Source organism: Amphiura filiformis, chromosome 11, assembly GCF_039555335.1.
Source record: "Amphiura filiformis chromosome 11, Afil_fr2py, whole genome shotgun sequence".
In the NCBI taxonomy this organism is placed as follows: Eukaryota; Metazoa; Echinodermata; class Ophiuroidea; order Amphilepidida; family Amphiuridae; genus Amphiura; species Amphiura filiformis.
Genome location: NC_092638.1, coordinates 35,447,314 through 35,457,931, shown reverse-complemented (window position 1 = coordinate 35,457,931; position 10,618 = coordinate 35,447,314).

Below are 10,618 nucleotides of genomic sequence, written 5' to 3'. Positions count from 1 at the left end.
AATGAGTGTGAAAACCAACTCTAACTCTATGCAAATGATTCCACCTTGGTCTGTAAGAATACATCTAGAAACAACCCTGAAGCTGTTGCTGCCTGAACAGAGACCTGGAGAAAATGAGGATATGGGCAGACAGATGGGAGACATCGAAATGTAAGACAATGACAATATCAAGAAAAGGGAATCCAACCAATCTTATGTTTGGTACCACCAAACTGGGAGTGAAGGAGGAACTGGAGATCCTGGGAGTAACAGTCGACAGCAAGCTGACCTGAACAAAGCACATTTCTAATGTCTCATCCAGAGCAGAACAGAAGCTGGGTGCTCTGAGGAGAGTTGCAACTAAACTTGATGTCAGAGGCAGAGCAACCAACATGTTTGCAGTGTGATAGAATAGGCCTCACTCTCCTGGATGAATGTCAGTGTCACCACTCTAGGATTATTAGACTCTATCCAGAGGAAGACCCTTCGAATCATAGGCGTGAGCAAAGAGGAAGCAAGCACACTGCTGAACATCACATCTCTCCATCAAAGACGCCAAGTGGCTGCAGCAACGGTTCTCTACAAAATGCACACCAGCTTGTGCCCACTAGATCTGAAAGCACTGCTACCAAAGCCATTTGTAGTCAGAAGAGCTAAGAACCATATCTACTGGCAGGAACTTCATCCACACTGTAGTTCAGGTTTGGAATAGCCTACCAGATGAAGTCTTGCAAGGTCTTTCTTGATAACCTCTTCCTAGGATGTCCTGGGTCTGTCTAGTGAGCATTTTCCGCTTGCGCGTATTCTTATCCAAAGGTATTACTTACTGGAGGTTAGTTCTTCGTTCATCTACTGCAGATGGCCAAACAACCAAAGCCACCTCTTCAGGAAGCAGGCCTCGAAATAAGCAAGAATTTCTGAGGGCCATTTGGGCCCTTGATCTTAAATGTTTGACGGCCCTCACAAATTTTTGTTGGCCCAAATTTGGATCATTGGTTTTAACCTATAAACCCCACAAAAGTGATAAAATTGCCACAAATTTTGTGGGCCATTTGGGCCCACCAGATGTATCTTTGCGGGCCCTCACTGATTTTCGGGGCCGAGTGCCCTTGTGCCCTCCTTATTTCGAGGGCTGTCCGGAATTGAGCTTGTGTTGACCTGTTTTTGATCTTATTTGCTTTTTTGAGATGTGTTGGGACTACACAATCCTTTAGATTCTTCTGGGTTGGCTAATGTTAAAAAGTAAAGATATATCATGACTAGTAAGTAACATAATCATACATTTCTAGGTAGATTGTGATAATTATATAATAACCATATTTTTTTCTATATATACCTATAAAATGAAAAAAATTGCAAGACTTGTTTTGTAGTAATATCAGAATTTCAACTGTTTCGTGGGGAGAACCCTTAAACGTTTTTACCATGCTGAGAACATTATTATTATTCGATAATAGCCTAGGGCATGGGTTCTCAACTTTATTTGTTTGATGGCCACAATGGAGCCAAACACATCTTCAAACATATGTTTGAGAACCCCTGGTCCTAGGTACAAACTTGTCATTTTGTTACAATTTATGATTGATATAGTGATATTGCAATAATTCCATATAATAATTATGTAATGTGTTTATATTATTATTAAGGTTGGTCTTAAACCTGGAATTATGGAAACTTTTCAAAACTAGATATAAATATCTAGGACCTGTTTTTTAATTTTAAAATTTGAGCAACTTAGAGACATTTTTACCAAAAATGTTTTGAAATATGCTAAATTTCGCTCAAAAATCATAAAAAAGCCTGATTTTCGCCCAAATTTCAAAATATTCAAGATTTCAAATATTTTTGGTGAAGTTGATCAAAATTTACTCAAGAATTTTTATTTTGTTACGTTTCCCTAAAATTTTGGTGAAAAAAAACATTTTGTTTTGGATTCTCTCCAAAACTGAGCATTTTAGCCCAAATTTCACCTCACAGATAGATTCATCAAACCTGTTCCAATTGCATTCTAAATATGTATAATTTTTAACTTCACATATATACTTTAGACCAACAATTAAGCAGTTATGATGCCTCAAAAGTTTCCATAATTTCAGGGTTAAGACCACCCTTAAAAAGTTACTGGTATATAGTTTGTTTGACTTGGAGATGGCAAGACTCATAACACTGTAGAATGGCATGCATGCAGTTGGGCACAGCTCCCGTGCTTGCGTAATGTGTGACTGGCATGCACTTACATACATGAACGTTTGCAAGTGCAAGTTGGTGCTTTATTGAATTGATGCACATAAAAACAGAATAGTATTTGCCATTTCTAATTTGAACAAAGGATATATAGTTTAGTTTATTCCCAATTCCAAAATGTAGTTCAGCAATAATGTGCTTTGATAATAATTATCAAGAATTTTGAAAAATCAAACAAAAATGTGAAAGAAAAACAAAAGTTCAAACATCCAAAACTTATTCAAATGTGCTTGACCAGATTGACTTCCTCAGCCCCCCCCTACTTTACCCCATCAAAATGCCGCTTTTGGTATCAGGTGAAAGCGCATTTTTTTCTTGTATCCATGGTAACCCTGAAATTTAGGCCTGGCATATGTTTTGTTTAGGTGTCATGAACGAAAACATGGTAATTTGGTGGTTACCAAACTTAACCATGTACTGTTCTTTGGGTCACTGGGATACACGTTTTTGCCTCTAGAATACAAATTGCTGAATGGAGCAATTTAACTCAAATCTTGAAAAAAAATGTTTGGGTGATGAGCCTCAATGTGAGTACAATCTGTCCACGCATCTTTAAGACAATTTATGAAGACTTTACAACCAAACAATTAATTTGTCTTGGTGAGCAATGGTGACCATTATTGTTTTTATTTGACATAGTAGAATTCTTGTACTTGTATTTAAAAAAACTTATTCACAAGTATCATGTCCTTGTCTATATTTATCAAGAATAGACCAATGTTCATTATCTTATTCTTAATTTGGTGATATGTTTAGTAAACCTTGATCAGGTTAAATGAAAATTCTGTTATCATCATCAGCGTACCTTAAAGAATCGGATAGCAACGTTTGCACAATAGATTTTGTGGGACCTAAGAGCACATCAAACACACCAAATGTCTTTATTTTAAGGGCTTTTTTTTGGGGGGGGGGAATATATATCTTCTATACGAAAGGTCAAAATTTTCAAATGATGGACGACTTTTCCTCCCAGCTACATACACTTTAAGTACATATCATTAGATTTATAAAGTTTACTTTGAGGACTGTTAATATAAATTTTTAATAATTTGCCATAAAATTTGTATCATATCGCAAATTTAAAAAAAATCAAGTATCTGATAGCAGGACATTTCCCCGTATTCAGAATGCAATTTGGTGTGTCTGATGTGTTCTCAGGTCCCACAAAAATACTGTGCAAACGTTGCTATTTGATCCCTTGTTTTGTATTTTTCCTGATATCTCAATTTCACAGTTTACTCCTTGTCATTGAATATATATTTATTATTATTATTCGTTTCATTCACTAGAACTTGTGAAAGTGTTACTTAAATGTATTACTATTTAAGTAATACTAGAATATAAAAAAGTATATTAAAAGAAATGAAAGAAGAAATTGTAATGTCTCCTATTGTTTTTTTCCCTTTAAAGCAGCAGTTTCCAAACTGGGTGTCGAGGCCTTTTTGGGGATCGCTGCCTTTTCCAAAAGATCACGGGACTTGTCGGACAAAAGTTTAACTAGACTTAGCTGTGGTCTAAGACCACGAACACAGCCGTGTTGTGACCCCTTAATGACATTTGACCCCAAAATATATGAAAATCCCACAGGCATTGCCTAATGTCAATGCATGTGTGCACATAGTATCACTCTGCCATGTTATTTGTGACAGAAGGGACATTTTGAATGTTTTTTGTCTTGGACCGGAAGTGACCCCTTAATGACCTTTGATCTCAAACAAAAAATACCACATATACATTAGGTTAACATAATTCATGTGTGCACATACCGTCACTCTCGTGTGTTTTTCTTAGCTAATAAAATTTTTTGAAGGAATTTGGTTTTATACCGGAAGTGACCCCTTAATGACCTTTGACCTCAAATCTGTGTATGATTCATAGACACTGTGTAATAGCAATGCATGTGCGCAAGTTGCATCACTGTCCTACGTAATTTGTGGGAGAAGTAGCATTTTGAAGCTATTTCGTTTTATACCGGAAGTGACCACTTAATGACCTTCGACCTCCAACAAAAAAATACCTCATAAACATTGGATAGACACAATTCATGTGTGAACATACCGTTACTCTCCTATGTTTTTCTTAGCTAATAAAAAGTTTTGAAGGAATTTGGTTTTATACCGGAAGTGACCCCTTAATGACCTTTGACCTCAAATCTGTGTATGATTTATAGACACTGGGTAATAACAATGCATGTGTGCAAGTGGCGTTACTGTCCTGCGAAATTTGTGGGAGAAGTAGCATTTTGAGTTGAAATCACGTTTTTGACCCCTGTGACCCCTACTTGACCTTTGACCCCACAAATTTCATATGACATGTAGGGGCATGGTCAGTGATAATAGTGACCAAGTTAGGTCAAAATCGATGCATGCTAATGTAAATGCTAGAGCAAATGTAATGGTCGGCAGAAGAAGAAGATCCTTTAAGAAAAAAGACACAGCCGTGACTAATGTCACGGCTGTGTAAAAATACATCTTCGCTCATTTAAGTGCAGGGTAGGCCTACTAATGTGTTGGTCATGTGATCCCATTTTGACCTATTTTAGCATGCACGCGCATTTGTCCTACTGGCAAGCGATCATCGGGATGATTACCGTTTTGGGTTACAAACCCGGTTACATACAGTGGCGTCAGCGGCGAGGTACAAAATGCTATCACAAGCTTAGGCCAACGTCTCACACTGAGGAGCACGGGTGGGGGTTGTGCATGGGGGACAAGAAGCTACAAGAATTATGGCAGTAGCGCAGGGTAGGGTAACTAAGAGAAAAGGTAACCAGCACCACACCACAGGGGGAGGGGAGATGTTCTACAGGCCCCCTTCCCCCACCTCCTGCTGGCTGGGGGTAAAAATTTGGAGTTTGACTTGCACACATCTTGTGCATTTTCTTGTGGCACCTCTTAAAATAGACCCTCCCTCGGGTCCATGGAGAACGACTGGTAATGTAGATTACATAGCATTAAAAATCAACCCAATACAATGGACTTTCGCGTTCACTTATAATACGAGTATATTTCTATATTGCTGCATGGTTGACTGTGGTGGGTGTAATTAGTGGCGTCGATTTGTGGATGAAGAGGAATGGGTTTTTGGCATTGAAGAAAATAAGGGGGGGTAGAGGACTTTGGCATTTTTTTTCATAGGGCATTATGTAATTATTTATTGTTACATTATCCAGAGATGGAACCGAACCGAGACTGGGGGCCAGTCTACTCTTAAAATTGTCTCCACAGCTCTCCACCATGCAGGCATTGCGCCATCCTGGGCCTGGCCCCCGGGGGGGCACTCAACTTTGGAAGTGACGGGTATGTGCCTACCGGAGTCGCGAAGTAGGGGCCTATCGGGTACAAAGCGTTATTTTAAAAAAGGGGGTCATTGGGTACAAACAAAATAAAAAAGGGGGTCATTGGGTACAATATTTTGAAAAAAGGGGGTCATCGAGTATAAGATTTAAAAAAAAGGGTCATCGGGTAGAAAATTTTGAAAAAATGGAGCAAAATTTTGAAAATTTCGGCATAATTTTGACAAAATGGAGCAAAATTTGACCGTTTCGGCATTTTTTTGTTGCATTTTGATGATGCTATTCTAGAAAAAGGGGGTCATTAGGTAGCCGCAACCAAAAAAAGGGGGTCATTGGGTAGCCGCAACTAAAAAAAGGGGGGGTCATCGGGTATGCGTTTTAAAAAAGGGGGTCATCGGGTATAGTCGACTTCAAAAGAGGGGGCCTATTGACAGGCACATACCGTCACTTCCAAAGTTGAGTGCCCCCCCCCCCCCGGGGCCTGGCCAGCCGGACCCCACAAAAAAATTGAGCCACCACATCTGACTCCATACAGTCAGGCCCGTAGGTAGCATTGGGGGGCGGGGGGTGCTGATCTTGAAAATTTTGTGAAAAGTGGACTTCCCAAAATTTGGACCTTTTTTTAACCAAAAAAGCGTAAACCTAAATGGTAATTTTGGGGACTTTTTGTATACTTTTGCCAATTGGGGGGGTGCGTACGGGCCTGTATACAATCATGCCAGGCGCAGGCTCCAATAAGGCTACAATGGATGACCCGTTTCACAGTTTACACATGCTTGACTAGAAAAACACGAATTAGGCCTAAGGGCTCTTTTCAGAGAATGGTTCCTTTCAGAGAATGAATGTGAATAGAGCAAATGAACCCATTTAGGGGGTCAAAAATGCCTGTTTTCAAGAAAAGGGTTAGGCCTAGGCCTAGTTTTAAAACTTCATTTCAAGGACAAAGCGTGTTTTCCTCATGTTTTGCATCAGGAAACTAGCTCACGGAACATCACCCATAAATATTAGGAAATTATAAACAAAAAAGGGGTTTATTTGATCAATGTAAGGGTGGTACCTTTCAGATAAAATCCTGTTTAGGGGTATCTTTCAGGCACAATTCTGTGTAGGGGGTAAAATTTGTTGCGAAACTGCAGCTAGTCCCTGTTGTAGGCCCTAGGCCCCCAGGCTATGTGTATTTTGCTCGGGCAAATTCTGTTTAGGGTATATATCGTATATTATATGTTTTGAAAATTTCTGTTCATGATGTGTACACTACCCTATAAACCCTGGTCTGGCCCCATCAAGGGGCACACCACTAAATCAATGCGCCATTTGTGTAACCCTAATGAGTTCCGGTAAAAACAGAAACTTTTGAGGTATTTTGGGCTGGTCTGTAGACTTATTAATCAGAAAGAGTGGCGAATTATAGCTTAAATAAAAGTGTAAAGCCTATACATAAATTTGAGTCGCCAAAAAAGTCGCATTTTATAATTATTGAGAAAATAGGTCCGCGAATTAAAAAATGGCAGAATCGGGTTTGCAGTCTTGAGAGCATGTCAAAAACAGTGAGGGCGCTGTTCGCGGCCTCCTAGCGCGAAAAACGAGATGGAAGAACCCCATACATTGAAACATATGTTAAACTTTCATCGATTTGCAATCGACTGGTCATCATAAAATATTTTAAAACGAGCCCAAAAGGCCTCAAAATGAGCAAAGAAACCCGGTGTTTTTACACGTGTTTCAATGGGAAGATTATTTAGTGGTGTGCGCCCTTCGAAGGGCCTAGGCGTAAAATCGTGCTCTTGAGAGATTCAGCCAAAATTGAAGTTGGCTTTCGATTAAATTGCGGTTTTTTTATTTATATAGATAGTTTTTATGTTAGTGAATATATTTAATGCGTTTTAGATGCAAGTCGCGCTAAGTTTATTCTCTCAGAGGCCTTCAAAGTTAAAGAAACTGTCAAAAATTGTGAGAAAACTAATATTTCTCAGATTTGAAGCAAAATTGTCTTAAGGTGACAAATCGGCACAAGTCTTTAAACCTCTCAAATCTTAATTATTTTATAGGGGGGTGATTGTTGTAAAATCATTAATATATAGACCTTTGCCATTATGAAACCTAATTTCTTTTCATTTTAAAGCGGTTTTTAGCAGATAAACGGTCTAAAACTATATGTTGAGAATTGGTATTTAATGCAAATCTAGGGAAATAAGCAAAAATGGTCAAAATGTTGAAAATGTGCACATTTTTGGAATGCACCATGTATCTTTGATAGGACATTTCTCTTGATGTGGATGTCACAGAGCACTCAAACCTTGAGTGTTTTACTCAAAACATTTTATATTTCAAGAAAAATATTTAAAAATTCGATTTTATGAACATCATTATTCCTTGAAGGGGGCACACGACTAAATCAATGCGCCATTTGTGTATCCCTAATGAGTTCCGGTAAAAAACAGAAACTTTTTGAGGTATTTTGGGCTGGTCTGTAGACTTATTAATCAGAAAGAGTGGCGAATTATAGCTTAAATAAAAGTGTAAAGCCTATACATAAATTTGAGTCGAAAAAAAAATCACATTTTTATAATTATTGAGAAAATAGGTCCGCGAATTAAAAAATGGCAGAATCGGGTTTGCAGTCTTGAGAGCATGTCAAAAACAGTGAGGGCGCTGTTCGCGGCCTCCTAGCGCGAAAAACGAGATGGAAGAACCCCATACATTGAAACATATGTTAAACTTTCATCGATTTGCAATCGACTGGTCATCATAAAATATTTTAAAACGAGCCCAAAAGGCCTCAAAATGAGCAAAGAAAACCGGTGTTTTTACACGTGTTTCAATGGGAAGATTATTTAGTGGTGTGCGCCCTTCGAAGGGCCTAGGCGTAAAATCGTGCTCTTGAGAGATTCAGCCAAAATTGAAGTTGGCTTTCGATTAAATTGCGGTTTTTTGATTTATATAGATAGTTTTTATGTTAGTGAATATATTTAATGCGTTTTAGATGCAAGTCGCGCTAAGTTTATTCTCTCAGAGGCCTTCAAAGTTAAAGAAACTGTCAAAATTGTGAGAAAACTAATATTTCTCAGATTTGAAGCAAAATTGTCTTAAGGTGACAAATCGGCACAAGTCTTTAAACCTCTCAAATCTTAATTATTTTATAGGGGGGTGATTGTTGTAAAATCATTAATATATAGACCTTTGCCATTATGAAACCTAATTTCTTTTCATTTTAAAGCGGTTTTAGCAGATAAACGGTCTAAAACTATATGTTGAGAATTGGTATTTAATGCAAATCTAGGGAAATAAGCACAAATGGTCAAAATGTTGAAAATGTGCACATTTTTGGAATGCACCATGTATCTTTGATAGGACATTTCTCTTGATGTGGATGTCACAGAGCACTCAAACCTTGAGTGTTTTACTCAAAACATTTTATATTTCAAGAAAAATATTTAAAAATTCGATTTTATGAACATCATTATTCCTTGAAGGGGCACACCACTAAATCAATGCGCCATTTGTGTAACCCTAATGAGTTCCGGTAAAAACAGAAACTTTTTGAGGTATTTTGGGCTGGTCTGTAGACTTATTAATCAGAAAGAGTGGCGAATTATAGCTTAAATAAAAGTGTAAAGCCTATACATAAATTTGAGTCGCCAAAAAGTCGCATTTTATAATTATTGAGAAAATAGGTCCGCGAATTAAAAAAATGGCAGAATCGGGTTTGCAGTCTTGAGAGCATGTCAAAAACAGTGAGGGCGCTGTTCGCGGCCTCCTAGCGCGAAAACGAGATGGAAGAACCCCATACATTGAAACATATGTTAAACTTTCATCGATTTGCAATCGACTGGTCATCATAAAATATTTTAAAACGAGCCCAAAAGGCCTCAAAATGAGCAAAGAAACCCGGTGTTTTTACACGTGTTTCAATGGGAAGATTATTTAGTGGTGTGCGCCCTTCGAAGGGCCTAGGCGTAAAATCGTGCTCTTGAGAGATTCAGCCAAAATTGAAGTTGGCTTTCGATTAAATTGCGGTTTTTTGAGTTTATATAGATAGTTTTTATGTTAGTGAATATATTTAATGCGTTTTAGATGCAAGTCGCGCTAAGTTTATTCTCTCAGAGGCCTTCAAAGTTAAAGAAACTGTCAAAAATTGTGAGAAAACTAATATTTCTCAGATTTGAAGCAAAATTGTCTTAAGGTGACAAATCGGCACAAGTCTTTAAACCTCTCAAATCTTAATTATTTTATAGGGGGGGTGATTGTTGTAAAATCATTAATATATAGACCTTTGCCATTATGAAACCTAATTTCTTTTCATTTTAAAGCGGTTTTAGCAGATAAACGGTCTAAAACTATATGTTGAGAATTGGTATTTAATGCAAATCTAGGGAAATAAGCAAAATGGTCAAAATGTTGAAAATGTGCACATTTTGGAATGCACCATGTATCTTTGATAGGACATTTCTCTTGATGTGGATGTCACAGAGCACTCAAACCTTGAGTGTTTTACCCAAAACATTTTATATTTCAAGAAAAATATTTAAAAAATTCGATTTTATGAACATCATTATTCCTTGAAGGGGCACACCACTAAATCAATGCGCCATTTGTGTAACCCTAATGAGTTCCGGTAAAAACAGAAACTTTTTGAGGTATTTTGGGCTGGTCTGTAGACTTATTAATCAGAAAGAGTGGCGAATTATAGCTTAAATAAAAGTGTAAAGCCTATACATAAATTTGAGTCGCCAAAAAGTCGCATTTTTATAATTATTGAGAAAATAGGTCCGCGAATTAAAAATGGCAGAATCGGGTTTGCAGTCTTGAGAGCATGTCAAAAACAGTGAGGGCGCTGTTCGCGGCCTCCTAGCGAAAAACGAGATGGAAGAACCCCATACATTGAAACATATGTTAAACTTTCATCGATTTGCAATCGACTGGTCATCATAAAATATTTTAAAACGAGCCCAAAAGGCCTCAAAATGAGCAAAGAAACCCGGTGTTTTTACACGTGTTTCAATGGGAAGATTATTTAGTGGTGTGCGCCCTTCGAAGGGCCTAGGCGTAAAATCGTGCTCTTGAGAGATTCAGCCAAAATTGAAGTTGGCTTTCGATTAA